The 21,896-nt window shown below is 39.4% G+C and overlaps 1 pseudogene; it reads left to right on the forward strand.

Annotated features, from left to right (window-relative positions):
- Positions 1-871: 871 nt before the first annotated feature.
- On the forward strand, positions 872-14,648 carry LOC137716950 (uncharacterized; annotated as a pseudogene).
- The last annotated feature ends 7,248 nt before the right edge of the window (positions 14,649-21,896 follow it).

Consider the following 21,896-nt stretch of genomic DNA (forward strand, 5'->3'; position numbering starts at 1 on the left):
TTGGCTATTCCATCATCCATATTTTTATCACATTCATATTTACATTTTGCCTTTAATTATATTCTGTCTTTTTAATTTAATATCGTCCAACCACAATTCCCCCCCCCCTATTTTGTTAAGTCTTAATCATTCGTATTTGTTTTATTTTTGTATCTTTAAGCTTTTGGAGTCATAAACAATTGCAAATTCGTCTAAATCAAGTTCTAGCTTCTATTTAAGTCAATTTGATTGTTTTAGACAATTTGAGTTTTTCAAAGCCATTTTGAGTCATAGTAGTCTTGTTAAGAGTATTTTAATTTAGTTTTTATGTTTTTAAGTCAATTAAGAAGGTTTTAGCAAGCCCTCCTAATCCCCGGTCTAGAACGATCCCTCACTTATCCATTCTACTACAATTGTCAAACGAGGGTTTAATTTGAGTGTCAAGTAATTCTCGCATCAAATTTTGGCGCCGTTGCCGGGGATTAGCAACTTTGCTAATCCTTTGTCTTTATTTTTATATTTTGTTTTTCGTGCATTCTTATTTCAGATTCTTAGTTTGTTTGTTTCCTTGTTTTTTTAGGTACTGTGTATGACTCGTAGCTCTCGGCCTATTATAGAGAACATCTCCGACTTTGATGGTGATTTTGAACGCACTTTGAGGAGAACGAGGAGTCAACAAGAGCCACCACAACCTCCACCACAACCTGGGCTTGAAGAAGACGAAGTAGGTGTAGAAGAAAAGCCCACGGATCAGATTTTTGAAGAAGAACAAGCCATGGCAGCAGATAATAGAACCATCAAGGAGCTTTCGGCCTCGGGTTTGGATAATGCATTGCCTCTTTGTATCCAATACCCCACGGCTGCAGAGGGGAAGACTGAGGAATTTGAACTCAAATCCAGTTTGTTACACCATATTCCGAAGTTCCATGGCTTGTCTATGGAAGACCCCAACAAACACTTGAAGGAGTTCGAGGTGGTTTGTTCGAGCATGACCCCCGTCAATGTGGATGGGAGTATATTAAAGATGAAGGCCTTTCCATTTTCACTTATGGACAAGGCCAAAGATTGGCTCTACGAACTAGCCCCGGGAACTGTGACTTCGTGGGAGAGTTTGAAGCGTGCTTTCTTGGAGAAATTCTTCCCTACTTCGAGAGTAATTCTCCTACGGAAGAAAATTAATGGTATTCAACAGAATCATGGTGAGACATTCCCGGCTTATTATGAGCGCTTCAAGGGCCTTGTAGCTTCATGTCCTCAACATCAAATGAAGGAGGAACTTCTCCTTCAATATTTCTATGAGGGCCTCCTTCCTATCGAACGTCAAATGCTTGATGCATCAGCGGGAGGAGCATTGGTGGACAAAACACCAAGGGATGCCAAGATTCTCATAGCCAACCGAGCGCTCAACGCTCAACAATATGAAGGAGTGGGCCAAAGGGAAGCCCCACGGCAACAAAGTGTAAATGAGGTGAGTGCTATTTCTGAAATTCAATCACAACTTGCTAATCTTAATTCTCTTGTTTCTCAGGTTGTGATTGGTCCAAAAGCACAAGAACACCAAGTTTGTGGCGTGTGCTCAATTCAAGGGCATCCATCCGACAAGTGCCCTCAACTAATCGAGAATGGTGGGTGGGAATCTGCCAATGCAATTGGTTTCCAAGGACAAAATCAAAACAACCCATACTCGAACACTTACAATGCTGGATGGAGGGACCATCCAAACTTTAAATGGAGGGAGCCACAACAAGCTGCCCAACAAGGAGGATTTAGGCCAAACCCCCCTGGTTTTTATTCCAAGCCGTATGCACCCCAACAATCCCAACAACCTTCGGCATCATCTCATTCAGGTACGTCTTTGGAAAGTAATCAAGCTATGCAATTACTAACCTCTATTTCGCAGGGGTTGCAAAATCAAAACAACCGGATAGAAAATAACGAGAAGGAGATGCTGGATATGAAGAAACAAATAGGGCAGATTTCTGAGTTCCTTGGACAGATTAGAGAGCAAGGAAAGCTTCCTAGCTCAACCACAGTCAATCCAAAGGGAGGATTCGAATCCGCCAAGGCCATCACCCTAAGGGGTGGAAAAGAAGTTGGGACCGAGCCAAACAATCCCAAATCTGCCCAGAAAGTAGATGAAGAGAAGGCACAACCTGAGGCAGATCACCCTAACTCGGCCAAATCAGGTAATTTAAGTTCAAATTCATGTACTTCACGTCCTAATCTGCCCAATGTACCTTTTCCTCGCAGGTTCATGCAAGAAAAAAAGGAAGAAAGCGAGAAGGACATTCTTGAAACGTTCCGGAAGGTGCAAGTGAACATACCGCTTCTCGATGCAATCAAACAGGTTCCAAAGTATGCTAAATTCCTCAAGGACCTATGCAATACAAAGAGAAGAAGGGCAAACAAAGAGGTAGTGAAGGTAAGCGAGAATGTATCCGCTGTTTTGCAACGTAAACTGCCTACCAAGTGCAAAGACCCCGGTAGTTTCACGATTCCTTGTGTGATTGGACATAATCATTTTGAACATGCCATGCTTGATTTAGGTGCATCCATAAATGTCATGCCTTATTCTATTTATGCATCTATGAATTTGGGTGAATTAAAACAAGATGGTGTAATTATACAATTGGCCGATCGTTCTAACGCGTATCCAAAAGGAGTTTTGGAAGATGTGCTTGTGCAGGTGAACCATTTAATTTTTCCGGCTGATTTCTACGTCTTAGACATGGAGGATTCAGCCCATTCTACATCTTTGCCGATTCTCCTTGGTAGGCCATTCATGAAGACGGCCCGAACAAAGATTGATGTATACAAAGGCACCTTGACAATGGAATTCGATGGGGAAGTGATTGATTTTAATATTTCTGAAACTATGAGATATCCCGTTGATGACCATTCTTGTTTTTCCATTGATGTTATCGATTCTTTGGCGCAGGTATACCTTGAAGAATTGAACGAGGACGCCCTGGAAACAACCATCACTAAGGCCATAGAGCGCAAAAATGAAGGATTTGGGCCAATGCAAGGCCACGGCAAGGAGGAGGAATTTTTTGCAATGGGTTCTAGTGAAGAAATAATTGAGGTTGTGGCAGCCCTTGAGTCATTGCCACAACAATATGGTAAGGTTCCACTCTCACTTTCAAATTCAGTTTCCACTAAGATGCTACCTTCTGTTGTTCAGGCACCATTGCTTGAACTTAAGTCGTTGCCGGACCATTTGAAGTATGTGTTTTTGGGAGAAGGCGAAACATTGCCCGTCATCATTTCATCAAGTCTCACTGCAATGGAGGAGGAGAAGCTTGTGAGGGTGCTGCGAGAACACAAAACGGCCATAGGGTGGACTTTGGCCGACATTAAAGGAATAAGCCCTACCACATGCATGCACCGTATACTTCTTGAGGAGGGGACTAAGCCATCCCGAGAGGCTCAACGCCGTCTCAACCCTCCGATGATGGAAGTGGTGAAGAAGGAAATAATCAAGCTTTTGGATTGCGGAGTAATCTACCCTATCTCCGATAGCCGTTGGGTCTCTCCAGTTCAAGTCGTTCCCAAGAAGTCCGGAGTAACTGTTATCAAGAATGATGAGAATGAGCTCGTGCCTACACGCATTCAGACTGGATGGCGCGTATGTATCGATTACCGGAAGCTAAATGCCATGACTAGGAAAGATCACTTTCCTTTGCCATTCATCGACCAGATGCTCGAAAGGTTAGCCGGTCATGCTTTTTACTGTTTTCTTGATGGATACTCTGGATATAACCAAATTGTGATAGCCCCGGATGATCAAGAGAAGACCACATTCACATGTCCCTTTGGAACATTTGCTTATCGTCGCATGCCATTTGGCTTATGCAACGCACCGGCCACTTTCCAAAGGTGTATGGTAAGTATATTTTCCGATTTTGTTGAAAAGATCATTGAGGTTTTCATGGATGATTTCAGTGTATTTGGGAGTTCATTTGATAATTGCTTGGATAATCTGACCTTAATTTTGAAACGATGTGTTGAAACTAACCTTGTCTTGAATTGGGAGAAATGTCACTTTATGGTGAAACAAGGTATAGTTTTAGGACATATTGTTTCAAAAAAAGGAATTGAAGTAGATAAATCGAAAATAGACCTTGTACGTCACTTACCCTCTCCTACTTCGGTTAGAGAGGTACGTTCGTTTCTTGGCCATGCAGGGTTCTATAGGCGTTTTATCAAAGACTTCTCCAAGATGTCCAACCCTCTTTGCCGATTGCTTCAAAAAGATGTGCCATTCAAGTTTGATGAAGAGTGTAATTCGTCATTTAACCAACTCAAGGAGAAGCTAGTCTCGGCCCCCATTATTGTACCTCCAGATTGGAGCCTTCCGTTCGAGCTCATGTGCGATGCATCCGACTATGCATTAGGAGCTGTTCTAGGACAAAGAAGAGACAAGCGGCCGCATGTCATATACTATGCCTCTCGGACTCTCAATGATGCCCAATTGAACTACTCCACGACGGAAAAAGAACTTCTAGCTGTGGTTTTTGCTTTAGATAAATTCCGTTCATATTTAATTGGTACTAAAGTAATCGTTTATTCTGATCATGCAGCTTTGAGGTACTTGCTCACGAAAAAGGAAGCAAAGCCGAGGCTTATCCGTTGGATTCTTCTTCTTCAAGAATTTGATATTGAAATCCGGGATAAGAAAGGAAGCGAGAATGTAGTGGCTGACCATTTAAGCCGAATGATCCACGAGGAGCATGAACATGCCGTACCTATCCCTGAAACTTTTCCCGATGAGCAGCTGCTATCCATTGAGGTAAGTGAACCATGGTATGCAGATTTAGTGAATTACTTGGTGGCTAAACAAATTCCAAATGAACTAAACAAGCACCAACGTGATAAGCTTAAAAATGATGCACGTTTCTATGTTTGGGATGACCCTTATTTGTGGAAGTATTGCTCAGATCAAATTGTACGTAGATGTGTGCATGATTCTGAATTTCACTCAATTCTAAGCTTTTGTCACACATATGCATGTGGTGGTCATTTTGGCACACAACGCACTGCCCTCAAGGTTCTAGAATGTGGTTTTTATTGGCCGACTATATTTAGGGATGCTAGAACCTTTTGTATGTCTTGTGATCGTTGCCAACGAATGGGTAACATAGGTACCAAGGACCAAATGCCGCAAACCCCTGTCTTTAATGTTGAAATTTTTGATGTTTGGGGCATTGATTTCATGGGCCCTTTCCCTCCATCTTATGGTTTCACTTATATCTTGCTAGCCGTTGATTATGTTTCAAAATGGGTGGAACCAAAAGCCACCCGTACTAACGATTCTAAGGTGGTTGCAGATTTCGTGAAAACTAACATTTTTGCTAGGTTTGGAATGCCGAGAGTAATCATAAGTGATGGAGGGTCTCACTTTTGCAATCGGACCATTGAGGCGTTGCTAAGAAAGTACCATGTCAACCATAAGGTCTCCACACCTTACCATCCTCAAACAAATGGCCAAGCCGAGGTGTCTAACCGAGAAATCAAACAAATTTTGGAGAAGACCGTTGGACCAACAAGGAGGGACTGAAGCTTACGTTTAGATGATGCACTGTGGGCATATCGTACGGCATACAAAACACCCATTGGGATGTCACCTTTTCGGCTCGTCTATGGTAAGCCATGTCATTTGCCCGTAGAGTTAGAGCACAAGGCACATTGGGCCGTGAAGATTTTCAACATGGACATAGATGCAGCGGGAGTTCATAGGAAGCTCCAATTGAATGAACTTGAGGAGATTCGGAATGAAGCCTATGAGAATGCCCGGATGTACAAAACCAAGACCAAAGCATTCCATGATAAAATGATTCGAACCAAGACCTTCACAGTTGGGCAGAAAGTGTTACTTTTCAACTCTCGCCTACGGTTGTTTCCTGGTAAGTTGCGTTCTAAATGGATTGGCCCGTTTGTTGTTACTAATGTTTTCCCTCATGGTGCAGTGCAAATCAAAAGTTCAAGGACGCAGCAAGAATTCAAAGTGAATGGGCATCGATTGAAGCCCTATTACGAGATGTTTGAGGAGCATGTCGTGGAGGAGGTACCCCTCCATGCCGTGGAACCTAGTCAAGCTTAAACGGAGGTACCGTCCGGCTGCAAGACGTAAAAGAAAGCGCTACTTGGGAGGCAACCCATGCATCCGAATAGAGAAGAACTTGGAAACCCCTTTAAGAGACTTATTTTTATTCCTTTCTTTTTCTTTACTGCCTTTACTTTGCTTTCTTTCTCGTATTTGTTTATTTGCTTGCTCTGTTGTGACTTTCTGCTTAAAACATTGAGAACAAAGTTTGATTTAAGTGTGGGGGGGTAAACAATTTGTATTTGCATGAATTTCGTGGGATTTATTCACCTATCACTTAGAATGTTGTTTCTTGCTGTTTTAAGCGTTTAAAAAAAAAAAAAATAAATAAATCTTTTGAAAAACCCAAAAATATGTGTTTTTAGAGTCATTTGAGTCATTTTGGTGTTTGTTTGTGTCTTAGCGCTACTTAGGTTGTTTAGTTGTTATTGTTTGTTTGTTTATTAAATGTGTGAGTCTATGATTGTAACATTGAGAAAATGTTTGATTTATTGATAGGCACTGCTAAACAAAGAAAGATGGTGTTTCACAAGGGGTGTTTGCTTGAGGCCCCACTACGTGGCTTTACTCTTGAAGCGGAAGGCGTAGGAGCGGAAGGCGTAGGAACAGAAGGCATCGGAGCGGAAGGCGTAAGAACAGAGGGAATAGGAGCAGAAGGCATCGAAGATAGAGCATTCCAGGCCTCAATACTTGGCCAAGCGCTGGATGAGCCAGGAAAAAGGTGCCTCTGGAGGAAAGACGAGAACCTTTGACGGTCACTGTGAATCCGACCTTCAGACTCTTGCAGCTCATCAAGCTTCCTCTTCATGCCCGTCGAATAGTTGTTTGCAAGCACGTGCAAACTTCTATTCTCATACTTCAGCTGCTGGATCTCCTACTTGAGACTTTCCACCTCTGCCATCAATGATTCCACCTGACGGGAGCGGGCAAGCAGGCGTTGGCCCATGTTGGACACAGAACTCGCACACTGAACACTAAGTGCGAGGGACTCTTGAACGGCCAGCTCATCGGACCGTCCTGACAGCAGCCTACTATCTTTCGGAGTGAGGAGGTTCCTAGCTACTATTGTAGCTGTTGTGGCGTCCTGCATCACGGAGTCTTCACCTGTGAGAGGACCGTTAGAAGAAAAGAAAGAAGGGCGCCATACGTTACCTTGACGCGGCGCGCCCGTATCACTGCTAAGGCTCAATTCCAAGCTAAGGTTCGATGAGTTTGCCATTTTTCAAAAGTGTTCAGAAAGAAGGGGTGGTTGGAGTTAATTCTCAAAGGGCCGGAGTCGATTTTTCAAGAATGGGATTTCTTCAGAGTGTATTTGTTGGGGTGATCGATAGCTCCATAAAAAGCCATGGCGACGCGTCCACCGATTCAGAGATCCGGATTTTCCTCCGCAAATTTCGACGACGCTTTCGCGGCTTTTCAGAAAACGCGTTCAGCTTTGTCAAAAGATATCTGACAAAGCTGATAACACGTGGAGGCCATCATCTCAATTACACGTCTTTAGCCGACAAGCGCAAAGTTCGGCGACGCTTTCTCTGCTTTTCAGAAAATGCGTGCAGCTTTGTCAAAAGAGCCGCACCCGTGACTACTTTTGCCATGCAGAAATCGAAGAGCCGTTCGTTCAGAAATCGAAGAGACGTCTGTCGACAAAGGGTAAAAGAGCAGTACCACCACTTTCTATTCAGAAAATCCCTATATTTGTCGACCTTCATCTTTTATGGCAAGGCAGACTTGAAGAAAATGCCCACCAACTCTCTCTCACCTCTGAGGGCGCACTCCCAGCAAAGCCTTTTGAATTACTCAAAATTTTCTTCTTCCCCAAAGATGATACCAGATACCTGGAGTACATATGACCCAGGAGGAAATACATGCACTGATTCCTTCACCGTTTCTTCAAAAGCAAAGGTATCTCATATCATCAAGGTCAAAAGCAAATGTATCTCATATCATGCTCTTTCCCTGTCCTTTTCTTTGTCCTTGTTCTTACTCGCATGGCAAAGTGAAAGAAGCAATCAGCCGGCACTTGGAGTCAGTCTTCCAATCTGGAGCCAACTGCCTGGAACCTATTCCTGATTGCTTACCTAGCGTTGCTCTCGAGTAGTCATCTTCAACGGTTGATACACTTCTAGAGAAGGGACTACTCCTGCACAGATTGAACAAAGAAACAGATAAAAGGGTTAAGCTCAGACCTTCGGGGAAGACCAAAAGAATCCTCCAGCCCAGTAGCACAAAGGAAAATCAATGATGGGCGGAAACCAGTTCGAGAGTAAGCCTGTGGATCATCAAGATCAAGCCTCATTGCAATCAACAAAGAGAAGATGGAATTTACACTCCATAACCAGATTTGCGTCCCTAAACTCTTCTCTTTGTTAATTACATTTTGCCATGTTTAGTATGTTTAAGTGCTTTTTGTGTATTTACTTATGCTTTGTGTGAATCTATGCTTAAAACATTGAGGACAATGTTTGATTTAAGTGTGGGGGGGTAACTAAGTATATTTGATGCAAATTCATTGGATTTTATCACCTATCACTTCACATGTTGTTTCTCACTGTTTTAAAACTATTTTAGTGTGTGTTGTTTTATAACTCCGAAAAGCACATAAAAATTTGAAAAATTGTTTTGAAAAGCCTAAAAAGAGTGTTTTGAGTCGTTTTTGTGAGTTTGTGTCTTAGGATACCTTCCAACATTTTGTTAAGGATTTGGTTTGTAATTGCATGACTGTTAAAAAGAATTATAAACATAGAGAAAAGTTTGATTTACTCTTGGTTTATGCTTAGTTATGGTTATAATGTATGACTTCACATGCAATCATAAAAGAAAAATTCGTTTTTGTAACATGCTTGAAGGAAGGAACTCAAACAAACGCTACAACCCTGTGAGACTCGAGCCATTACCTTCTTTGGAGAGTTATTTTCTGTGATTCTTTGTTTTCTAAAGTTGTTGCATGATCTCATTATTCCTTGCTTGGTTACTACTTAGAATGCAATTGTATCATGATAGAACTAAATGCTAGAACTTATATCCGTTTCATTCAAAGCATGACATTGAATTGCATAACATATATCAAGATGAAGTTGTGTAGTTGCCACCATAACCAAATAGCCTTACTTCCCATATTTCGTATTTATTGTAAGTTTTAACCCCGTTGAGCCTCGTTTAGCCTTTATTCTTTGTTAACCCACATCACCCCTTACCTAGCCTAGAGTAGGACTTTCCTATACCCTTGTTCTTAAAGGATAGTGAGCATGACTTAATTGAATTCCTTTTTATTAATATGTTGCAGAAAATAAGTGTGGGGGAAGGGATTTTTGTGTGTATGTATGTGCCTAAGTCTTAAAGGAGGCACGGAAAAAAAAAAAAAAAAAAAAAAAAAAAAAAAAAGAAAAAGAAAAGAAAAAGAGTGAAAATAAGTGAGAATGGACTCACAAGTGTGATTGTTGATGAAAGGGCCCAAAAAGTTTGAATATGGCCCTAAGTGTTGTGACTTCCCCTTGGGTGTTCAAAGTTAACTTCTGCGTTCTAAAGGGAATTCTAAGTGCCTAATTCAATACTTTGCTCACTATTGCTTTAAGAACGTTTGTGTACTCTACCTTTCTTTGTTAAACCATTACCCTTAGCCCCGTTACATCCCTCAACTTCTATCTTGAGTGTTATGTGTTTCAATTTGCGGAGTTTGAAATTGATATGAGCTTATGGAATCACTGGTTCTCATTCTAAGTAGTAGCATTCCATTCATGAGATCATACCTAAACATGCTTATTAACTCCAGAAATTGCTCTCTTTATGATACATATATGTGAGTGTTCGTTTTCATGTTTACATCAATCTTCTCACATATGACTAAATTAGGGTGTGTAGTTAGAAATTCTGAGTGAAAATCGAGTGCATATCTTGTAAGGAATTGAGCAAATTCTCTAAGGCATGTTACTACATTCAAAACATGGTTTTAAATGCTTAATTGTGAACTAGTATATGGTGACTATGATTAAGAATGTACTTAAGTGTGAAGATGACTAAAAATCTGTGAGAATGATGATTTTTAACATGTCATGTGCATTGGAAATCCCTAAGACGGTTGTTGGAAGGTTTAGGTTGTGTTTTACGTGTTTAGTGTCGTTTTGTTTATTTGTTTTTATTCTGTTTTGCTCGAGGACTAGCAAAAGCTAAGTGTGGGGGTATTTGATAGGAGCATATTCATGCGACTTAAATGGCTTGTTCTCGTACATTTACGTTATGTTTCTTTAGTTATTTTAGTTCTTTATGCTTCTTTTGTGTGTTTTCAGGTTCTAAGGGCTTAGGGAGCAAGAAAGTGCATTTTGAGGCCATTTGGAGCATTTTTGGGCATGGATTGGATAGCTTATCCATGGAGCCAAAGTTTGGACGAATTTGAAGGCCTTATTTTCACTTTGGACATAAAACAAAGGGCCTAGCCCATTCTCTCTTATTCTATCCCTTATAGCCATGCAAAGAACCATCCATTCCATCAAAAACAATCCATCAATTCACATGCAAAACCACCATTAACATACATGCACCCAAACAAAGCCAACCTAGCTAACCCTACATGCATTATTTATTAGCATCTTTACAAGACATTATCATTGCATAACATTCCACTTCCACCTCTTTCCAACCTAATTCACATGCATATCAACCCTACATACATTCATTATTCATTTACTTTGCATCCTTTAATTTAATCACATGCACATTCAAACAAACACAACACCAAACCGTGCAAAACATTATCATTTCATTTCACATTCATTCCCTAGCATTCCCATCATAATTCCACCACCAATTCAGCCACAAAACATTATCATTGCACCACATTCAACCACTCCACATCCCTCACCAAGAAATCATTCAACACATGCATCCATAATCATTCTTTCCAACCTTTGCCGTGCATAACCATTGATAATTCCAGCATTTCCACATGCATAATCAACCTAGTGTCACTCCCATTCATTCCCTTTAATCATTCAGCCACCATCATACATTTATTCTCTTCCCAAACACATACACAACCTGCCATCATTCCACAAACAACACCCTTTGCCGTGGCCTACATTCACATGCATTTCCAGGATTCCTTTCACATGCATTTTGGCAGATTTCACATCCATTCCACATGCATTTCCACCCTTACAAGATTCTAATCATTCATCCACCTCACAACCACCAGAAAACCTCTCAAAACCGTGCATTATCCCTTTCATTTCTGTCAAAACACATGCATTCACCACCCTTTAATCACATGCATAAAACAGCCACATGCATCTCCCATCACCATTTTCAGATTTCCACCAAGTTCCTAGTTGTCATGTTCCCTCCTCTTCACCTATAAATAAGCATCCACACCTCAATTCACAAGCACTTACTCATTCATACACATTTCATTCATTCACTCCCCACTCTTCCATACACATTTTTAGTTACAAACACCAAGCAACAAACACATCTTTGCCGTGCATATCCCTTCATTTTCTGCATATTTTCTCTTCATTCTTCCATCTCCAACCACTCCCTACTCCATTCCACATACACCTAAAGCCCTTAAGCTCATCTTAGACCTTGTGCTACAACAACGAGGAAGAAAAGAGTGCTTAAACGTTCATACAATTCAAGTTTGAGTTGTTGGAATGTTTAGGTGTTTCTTTGATTTCAAAGTTTAAATTTAATTCTCTTTGTTTTGTACGTATGAGAAGGGAACAGAAGAGTGCCTAAACGTTCATACAATTCACGTTTGAGTTGTTGGAATGTTTAGGTGTTTCTTTAATTTCAAAGTTATGAGGAACTAAACCCCCCTTTAGCTAGGGGGTGATTCAAAATACATGTTTATGCTTGCAATATGAATTGATTACTTTTGGTTGGAATTTCATAAGTTGTGGATTCAATTTGTTTAACCGTTTGAATGAATATGACGCTAGAATATAAGTGAGTTCCACCTAATAGTTACGAACTTATATTCACAAGTAGTGGAGGTTGCTTATAAACAATCGCGTTAAACGAATTCTTGGCATAAGTTTCATGCGTATTCCATAGTAACGAATGCCTCGTCAACACTTATAGTTTTCATAATGCTTAATGATCTTTGATTGTATCTTTATTGTGCTGTTCACGTAAAAGACTTTTGGAGAATGTTGTGAATTGCGTTGCGCAAACCCATCCAATTCATTAACTTAAGGAAAACTTGACGGTTAATTTAAGCGGACCTAATTAACCCGGAGTGTTGAGTTTCATAATTTATCGAAAGACCAACTGAGAATCAATCTTGTATGCAAGTGTAACATGTGTGGAGAAGAACCCCTTGGCTATTCCATCATCCATATTTTTATCACATTCATATTTACATTTTGCCTTTAATTATATTCTGTCTTTTTAATTTAATATCGTCCAACCACAATTCCCCCCCCTATTTTGTTAAGTCTTAATCATTCGTATTTGTTTTATTTTTGTATCTTTAAGCTTTTGGAGTCATAAACAATTGCAAATTCGTCTAAATCAAGTTCTAGCTTCTATTTAAGTCAATTTGATTGTTTTAGACAATTTGAGTTTTTCAAAGCCATTTTGAGTCATAGTAGTCTTGTTAAGAGTATTTTAATTTAGTTTTTATGTTTTTAAGTCAATTAAGAAGGTTTTAGCAAGCCCTCCTAATCCCCGGTCTAGAACGATCCCTCACTTATCCATTCTACTACAATTGTCAAACGAGGGTTTAATTTGAGTGACAAGTAATTCTCGCATCATTTGTCTGCTTTTAACACTTTGAAGAATCTTCTCACATCAGCTCTTATTATTATAGCACCCGATTAGAGTCTTCCATTTGAGTTGATGTGTGATGCAAGTGACTATGCCGTGGGAGTAGTTTTGGGACAACGAAAGGATAAATTACTGCATGTAATTTACTACGCTAGTCGCACGCTAAATGATGCCCAGTTGAACTATTCAACCACTGAAAAAGAGTTGTTAGTTGTAGTATTTGCGCTTGACAAGTTTTAGTCCTATCTTATTTATTCAAAGGTCATTGAGTACACCGACCATGCTGCCTTAAAATATCTTTTATCCAAAAAAGATGCAAAGCCGAGGCTAATTAGATGGGTACTTCTTCTCCAAGAATTTGATCTCGAGATTCGAGATAAGAAGGGGTTCGAAAATGTGGTGGCAGACCATCTATACAAGATAGTTCGAGAAGAAGATGTTGATGTCGTTTTTCCATTCACTGAGACTTTTCCTAACAAACAATTGTTTACTGTCCAACATGGTACAATCCCTTAGTTTGCTGACTTTGTAAATTACTTGGCAAGTAGGGTGGTTCCGAAGGATTTGAATTCTCAACAAAGGAAGAAATTCTTCTCTCTAGTTAAGCATTATTTTTGGGATGATCCTTATTTGTATAAGCATTGTTCAAATCAAATCAATCGCAGGTGTGTTCCCGAAGATGAGCAGCAAAGTATTTTGAACCATTGTTATACATATGCATGTGGAGGGCATTTTGGAGCAACAAAGACATCAGCCAAAGTTCTGCAGTCTGGATTTTTTTGGCCAACCTTGTTCAAGGATTCTCATGCATTTGTTGTTGCTTGTGATTGATGTCAAAGGCTTGGTAATATCTCTCGTAGAAATCAGATGTCGTTGAACAACATTTTGACAGTTGAGCTTTTTGATGTATGGGGCATAGACTTTATAGGGCCTTTTTCCTTCATCATGTAAGCACAAATATATTCTGGTGGCTATCAACTATGTTTCTAAGTGGGTGGAAGCCATTGCCACGCCAACCAATGATGTTACAATTGTTCTACGGTTTCTCAAGGCCAACATTTTCACTTGGTTTGGAACACCAAGAGCAATTATCAGTGATAGAGATTCTCATTTTTGTAACAAGCAGTTTGAAGCTCTTTTGGCCAAGTATAATATCACTCATAAGGTCGCTACACCATACCATCCTCAAACTAGTGGCCAAGTGGAGGTGTCAAATAGAAAGATTAAGCGAATTCTAGAGAAGACGATGAATGCATTACAGAAAGATTGGTATCTTAGTTTAGATGATGTGTTATGGGCATACAGAACAACTCACAAAACGCCCATTGGGATGTCTCTATATAGATTGGTTTTCGGGAAAGCTTGTCACTTGCCAGTTGAACTCGAGCACAAGGCTTATTGGGCAATCAAGAAGCTTACTTTTGATTTTCAAGCTGTTAGACAGAAAAGGCTTTTGCAATTAGATGAGCTTGAGGAGTTGAGAAACGAGGCTTATGAGAATGCTCAAATTTATAAAGAAAGAACCAAGCGTTGGCATGATAAAAACATCATGCGCAAAGAGTTCTATGTTGGTCAGAAGGTGTTGTTGTACAATTCTAGATTGAAGCTTTTTCTTGGAAAGCTTCGTTCACGTTGGTATGGTCCTTTTCTAGTATTACAAGTCTTTCCTCATGGTGCAGTTAAAGTGCAAAATCTGGAGACCGGGAATGCATTCAAAGTTAACGGTCAACGATTGAAGCCTTATTTGGAAGTCAACTTCGATGCAATGAAGATTGACATCCCTTTATTTGATCGAGCTTGAGCAACACTATAGTCTGGCTGAAGACTACAAATTTAGTGCTTTTAGGAGGCAACCCAAATTTCCTTTTCCTTTATTTTTCCTTTGTTTCCTTTTATTTTCTATCATTTTATTTAGTTTTGAATTTTGCTTTCTCTCTTGCTCGGCTACTAATTCTTTCCTTTTACTCTTTAATGTAGGTTCATGTTGTTGTCATCCAACACAAGTTAGGACTGTGAAACATCAAAGTTTGGTGGTGGTGATTTCTTTGGAAATTGCATTTATGAGTTGGAACACAATGGCTGCCATGCGGTGCAGAAACCAGGGAAGTGTCTTACTCCCAATGTTTTTCCTCATTCATTTTCATTTGCTTGTCTTTAGTTCTTATGTTTTTAAGCATTGGGGACAATGTCCAGTTTAAGTTAGGGGGTATGACAAAAAAAAATTGAATTGAACGAGAAATGGTGCTTTGTTTCTATGTTGCTTCATGCATTGCACTGGAAGTCTTTATTTTGAAAAAAAAAAAAAAAAAAATCTGAAAATTTGAAAATCCAAAAATCATTGTTTTGCTTTAGATTTTTTTTAGTTCCCCGACTTAATGATATGATTGGATTGAATTCAAACGATGGTGATTGAGAAAGTAGTAAGCATGTTGTAGGTGAAATTCCTTATTCCTTGTTAGCTTTGTATACATTGGATCATCCTTGAAACACAAATGCACATAGCCTTGTTGGTGTGAAACTAGAGCATGACTTAGCGCTTCATGCATAAATTTAGTGATCTAATGCAACCCTTGTGAGATTTTGAGCCTAATATGATTGACCTGTCATGCATCAATCACATTTATTCTTGTGCGTTTGATCTCATTTTTATATGTATCTCTATAACTTGCTTTATACCTCTCGATTCATTCATCAATTCATGTAGTAACTTGGAAAGGATATAAGCCATTTTTGGATCGTTTGAACCTTTCATGCGTACCTTATATGTTAATTTTATCCTAGCAGCATTTTGAGCCTTAAATTGAGCCTCTTCTTTGTTAGCCGTATCTCCCTACCATTCTCCAATATTGGAGTTGAGCTCTTATGCACATACCGATCCTTCATTGTTTTGAGAAATACAGAAGTCGTGCAATTGGGATTTTGTTTACATAGAAGAACTGGATAGAGAGTGTGATTACATTGAAATGTGAAAAACAAGGGGAATTGTAGCTTTGTGTATTCGAGCATCATTAAAAGCCAGAAACTGCTAGAAACGATATTTCTGTGGGTGTAGTATATGAATTTTCATTCACTTTGAAAAATAAAAAAGAAAACAAAAAAGAATAAATGCTCAAATGTGGACATGTATTTTGTATATTCACTGTTATCGTAAGAGAGGAGTATGAAATTGTTTATCCTGGAAGTGTTAGTTTATGATGTAAAATGTAACTTCCCATTTGAAGTTGTGATGGGAAAGAAGTAGGAGCTTTTTGTTGTGTTGTTGATGCTGGAAGACCTCTACGGTATACTTTCTCAAACTTTTTGAATTTCTTATCTTTTCTTTCATTAGCCCATCATCCTTAGCCCCATTACAACCTGACAAAAGACCTTTTGATCCAAGGAATTACTTGAAATTGATACCGAGTTAAGTTGATAAGCAAGCATATGGCGTCATGTTTTAATGAGATCCTTAGAGTGAAATACATAACCCAGAAATATGTGTGAATGAGTGTATGCCCTGCGAGAAGGTCATTTGTTTGCATATGATGATTTAAGAAGCTTGGAATTGCATTGGCATGGCTATTACACACATTACACCTCAAGCATGATTGAAAGGTTTCGGCTAACATTTGGAATATGGTTGATTCACTTGCTTTGTGCTTACGAAAATTCTTGATTATTATGAACTCTTGACTAAGATTCCTTGAGGGTCGCATAGGGGGAAACTAACATTTTCTATGCTTTTACTTTTTCATGTTTTTCTTTCTTTGCTCGGGGACTAGCAAAGTGTAAGTTTGGGGGTATTTGATGAGCACAAATTATACTACTTATTTTGCCCAAAAAATTACATTTTCCTATGATGTGTTGGATTTAAATAAAAGAATTTATTTGTCTTTGTACCATGATGGCTAGGGAAAAGAGATGACTGAATTGCAATATAACTGGCTTGCTTTGTTTCATCTTTTGTCTAAAAAAGTAACCATTGTATAATTGGCTCACACAAAAGACTTGTTAGGCTCCATTTTAATCTTGGGAATTATTTGTCATCTAGTTAAGCTCTAGTATTAAAAAGCTAAATTTGTTTTCACTTAAACTTTATCCAGGTTTGCCCTTTTGTCCAACAAGGAGCAGCATTTCTATCCTTTTGCAAGCAAAGGAGGTTGACTTGTCAACCTATTAGTGCAATAAATTTGTGCAGGTGACTACCAGGCTGGTTTTTCTTGAATTCGAACCGACGAAAGAAAGAAGAATTTGTATTGTTTTATCTCATTTTTCTAGACTCACAACCGACACACCATGGAAGCAGAGGAAGAGAGAATGAAATGAGTAGATTACAACCAACACACCGAATTTCTGTTTCAATCTCTTGTTTGTGGGTTATCGGTGGACGAATGGTATGGGCATATTTAGTTTTCATATTTTGGCTCCCCGTCCCGTTCACTTGCAGTGGGCAGTTTGGTTACTTCAAGATTTGTTGGAAATGGAATTGGAAGATGAAATATCAATTACTAATCAAGCGAAGAGTGAAAAGAGGCAACATGGGTGCTTGAGTGTACGATGTGGCTAGTGAAGAATTCAATTTTTTTTTCCGCTTCTTATATGCTATTTTTGATCAATAAATGGGCGTTAAGGTCTCGATGATTACGAAAAAGAAACGGCTAATTGGAGAGTGAAAAGAGGCAGCCTGTTCATGATTAAAAAAAGAAAAAGAAAAAGAGGGGGCGAAGGAACAAGGCAGACTAGAGGTGCGACAAAGCAAGGGACTTTTTCAAGCTTTTTTTAAACTAAATTTTCTTCTTATTTCTTATGGATTTGGTACCAATTTCAATTATGTTCTAGAACTAATTTCTTTTCGCTAGGGCTACGATGTAGTCTAACTATGAATTTTTAATTTCTTAGTTTAATTATTTATGAATTTTCGTTCACTTTGAGTATCATTTTGCTGTGCTTATGAACTTGATTTTAATTCTTGTGATTGGCTACCACTTGGGTTTGAATCGAGTGTATGTGATGTGAGTTAACGCATATGCCATGTTGTTAATTCAGTTTTAGCGTCATGCAAATGGTACCATGAATTCCTTGTTGTAGATGCCATACACTAGGTTTCATGCGGTTTCTTAAGTAGTTCCCAAATCATTAATGAACTCTTCTGTGTTTAGTAATCTAGATGCCATGGATTGTTAGCACATATGAGTATACATAGTAATCTAGATGCCATGGATACTATATGAATTAGAGGAACTAGACCGTCGAGATGGATGTTTATTCGTTAATAATTAACTGTTGGAATTAAGTTGGATTGGTTACGGTGAATCGGATGCTCTAGTGTTTTTCACAATTGAATTATAAATTTGTTTTACTTTGTCATTGTCATCACTTAGCTAAGTTCATTACATTTTATTTACATCACCATTTCAAAATTCTTATTCAAATCATCAATTTTTTTTTTCAAAATTTAGTTATATAGTTAGAATTACAGTCAATCTTAGTTGGAATGATCTTGTGCTTGCCTACTATATTATACTACGATTCATACACTTGCAAGCATTAAAATTTGGACTTAACTGGGTTAATTTCGATTAGTCTAATTTTTTACAACAGCAGTTGAGAAGAATATCTTAGAAACTTGATTGTAAGTTAAGTTCTCGATTGCTTTGGTTTTATTGTTAGTTTTAGTGTACAATTTACTGCTTGTAATATTTGAATTTGTGACTTTTTATGTCATTATCATATTATAGTAAATATGTCACATCCCGGTCCGGGTGGGACCAATTCCCGGGCCCGCTCCACCACCGTAGCACGATATTGTCCGCTTTGGGCTTACCATTCCCTCACGGTTTTGTTTTTAGGAACTCACGAGCAACTTCCCAGTGGGTCACCCATCATGGGATTGCTCTAGCCCCCTTCTCGCTTAACTTCGGAGTTCCTACTGAACCCGAAGCCAGTGAGCTCCCAAAAGGCCTCGTGCTAGGTAGGGATAGGAATATACATTTAAGGATCACTCCCATGAGCGATGTGGGATGTCACAATCCACCCCCCTTAGGGGCCCGACGTCTTCGTCGGCACACCACGGCCAAGGTTAGGCTCTGATACCAAATTGCCACATCCCGGCCCGGGGCGGATCACTTCCCGGGCCTGCTCCACCACCGTAGCACGATATTGTCCGCTTTGGACTTACCATTCCCTCACGGTTTTATTTTTGGGAACTCACGAGCAACTTCCCAGTGGGTCACCCATCATGGGATTGCTATAGCCCTCTTCTCGCTTAACTTCGGAGTTCCTACGGAACCCGAAGCCAGTGAGCTCCCAAAAAGCCTCGTGCTAGGTAAGGATGGGAATATACATTTAAGGATCACTCCCATGGGCGATGTGGGATGTCACAAAATACACAATTTTTGTATAACGGGCATTAATCGTGGTAAATTAGTAATCTACAACGTTCATAAAACACGTGATGTTAGATCCCAATCTACTACGGGCACAGTCCGTGGTTACAAGCGATATGACAATGGCCATAGCTCGTGGTAGAACCTAAAACTTCTTATCACATCCTAATTACTAATGGGCACAATGTCCTTAGTGGATTGCAATTTATCATAGGCATTCATCATGGTAGATGAGCTTTTTTCTTCTAATGGAAGGCCAAACAAATTGGGCTTACTACACTTTGTATACAATACGACAAAAAGGCAAAGAGGTAAGTTTCCAAAAAAAAAATATAAAACTTCGTGATTGATTCACAACTCGTGCTTATGATAAAAATTGTTCAAATTATAAATCACTCAATAGAAATCATCTTTGTAGAATATCAATTAATTCTAAAGTTGTTTAGTCAATCAATTGTAGCAAATAAATATAGATGGTTTGTAATGCTTGTATTGAATCTAACCATCTATTTTTAGACAGCTCAATGACTAAATGATCTCATATTTTATTAATTTTACACAAAAAAACATTTACCAAGTGATTTATAACATTAACAATTTTGATCACAAGAATAAAATTCTATAAATCAGTCACAAAGTATTTTGATAATGACCTTCTCCTCGTCTTCTGAGGATCCAAGTTAATTCCAAAGACAAATGCGGAATTATATGGAAAAGTCAAAGGTGCACGTACCGGTTCCTGTGGCTTGGGATGCTTCAGCTAGCTTTAACTTTTCTGTCAAAATATCCCGAGCAATTTTGGCTTTGCGGGTGCCCTGTTTAGGTTAATATTTAACATTGGGCCTTATAAGGACAAGGCCCAAGGATGCCGAGTGGAGTGAGAGTTTGCCTGAAGCCCAGCAATGAAGCCTGAAGCAAATTTTAGCGTTTCAGCCGAGACATAGGCCATGTGTCGATGATTGAAGTGGCAACTGATAAAGACCAACTCACTATCAGTCAAAAAGCACTTTATAATGGCACTACAAGTAAATAGATGATGACTCATTACCCTCTAAGAAATTTCGGACAAGAACAGAGCTAAAAGCAGTCAGACCAAATTGCTTATAAAATGAGAAGGAGACATTAGAGATAAAGACACTTAACTAACTAATCAAAAGACATACAAACTCTACTCTCAAGCTAGTTCATATCTAGAAAAGCTGAATCATGTCCAAATCCAGACCCTTTAGCTATATTCCTCTTAGAAAAGCTATCCTTTTTCTAGTGCAAAAGCTCTGCTACCTTCCCTTAGTATTCTAGTATCGATTCCCTCGTGTAAAACCTCTTTACCATCCATCCCTTTTAACTTCCAACCTCTGTAAAACCAAGGAAACGTGGCTGCAAGAGGATTCGACCTTGCCCGCCAAGGTTAAATCTTGCCCGAGTTTCTTTGTTTGTACTTTAATTAAGTAGATCTATCATTAATGTACTTTTCAATATGTATTCAAGTTATTTCCTATTGTTTTCCACCTAAGAGCCCCATTTGCATTTGAATCTGGTTAACTTAATAACCCTGTTTTCATCAAGAACAAACTGGGATCGAGGAAATGGTTTAAAAGGCTCTGAACTCCCTTCTTTTTTTAAGATACAAGATTTTGAACTAAAAGTCCTTGTTTACAAGGCAAGAAAAAGAACTTAACGTAGACTTAACCCATCTGTGACAATCCTTTGATAACAAGAAGTTCGAGTAACTTGGGGTGCAAGTAATCGACTTAAATCACATATATTCCAACATCTGTTATACTAAGATAATTGTGGCACGCCTAAGTCCTTATTAGTTTTGATTGCGAGCCTCAAGGCCTACACCTAAGACCCCACAAAGCCATTTTTCAAATTAACTGTGAACTCTTCTTGGAGCACACCAAGCGGCAAGAGCCCGACCACCAAACCTTAAGTGCCATTTACCCCTAGGGAGTTGTGCGAAAAGCCAATCCATCTTTGCCTCTAACATAGTTTTGGAACGCTCGGTGGGACACATAGTTTTGTATGCCAAGAAGAAGAAGGAATGAGTAAACTTGCAGGTTGAACACAGAGTACGGGCCACCCCATTGCCTACCAAGATCAGACATGACAGATCACCCAGAAGATTTTCCCTCCTTATGAGGTCCTACAATTCTGGAGAGCCCAACTTCTTTTGAGAAGTCGGGCAGAAAGGTTACCAACAAAGACTTGCAAGCTACCATAGTGCAAGTGTTGAAGAGTATGGAGAAGATCTCTTTGGAGACTAGAGGAGAGGTCAACAGACTTTGTTCATTAACTGGGAATCTGCATAAGAGGTTGGAGTTGAAGTGCTCTACCCCAAAAGATGGTCATGCTAAGAAGGCGATGAGAGAGGCAAGTTCTAAAAGTGAGCCAGTGATTCCCCTATTTCCTTTACTTAGGGAAAACAAGGATAGGGGAAATAAGAAAGAGAAACCTGGAGCCAGTCAACCAGAAGAGGAAAAGATCCATGAACCAAGTTTACCCGACCCTTATATTATTCCTACTAGATAGTAGGGGGCATATCGGTCAAGATGGAAAAAAGTGTGGAATGATTTAGCAAGTTGGGGAGTCCAGTGGAAAAGATGGGCCCACAGTTGCAGGCAAACCTCCTCCTTATAGGCCACCACCATTGGCTAATAAGGGAGGATAGGCTAGGTGGAGAC

This window comes from Pyrus communis, chromosome 15 (assembly GCF_963583255.1).
Source record: "Pyrus communis chromosome 15, drPyrComm1.1, whole genome shotgun sequence".
Classification (NCBI taxonomy): domain Eukaryota; kingdom Viridiplantae; phylum Streptophyta; class Magnoliopsida; order Rosales; family Rosaceae; genus Pyrus; species Pyrus communis.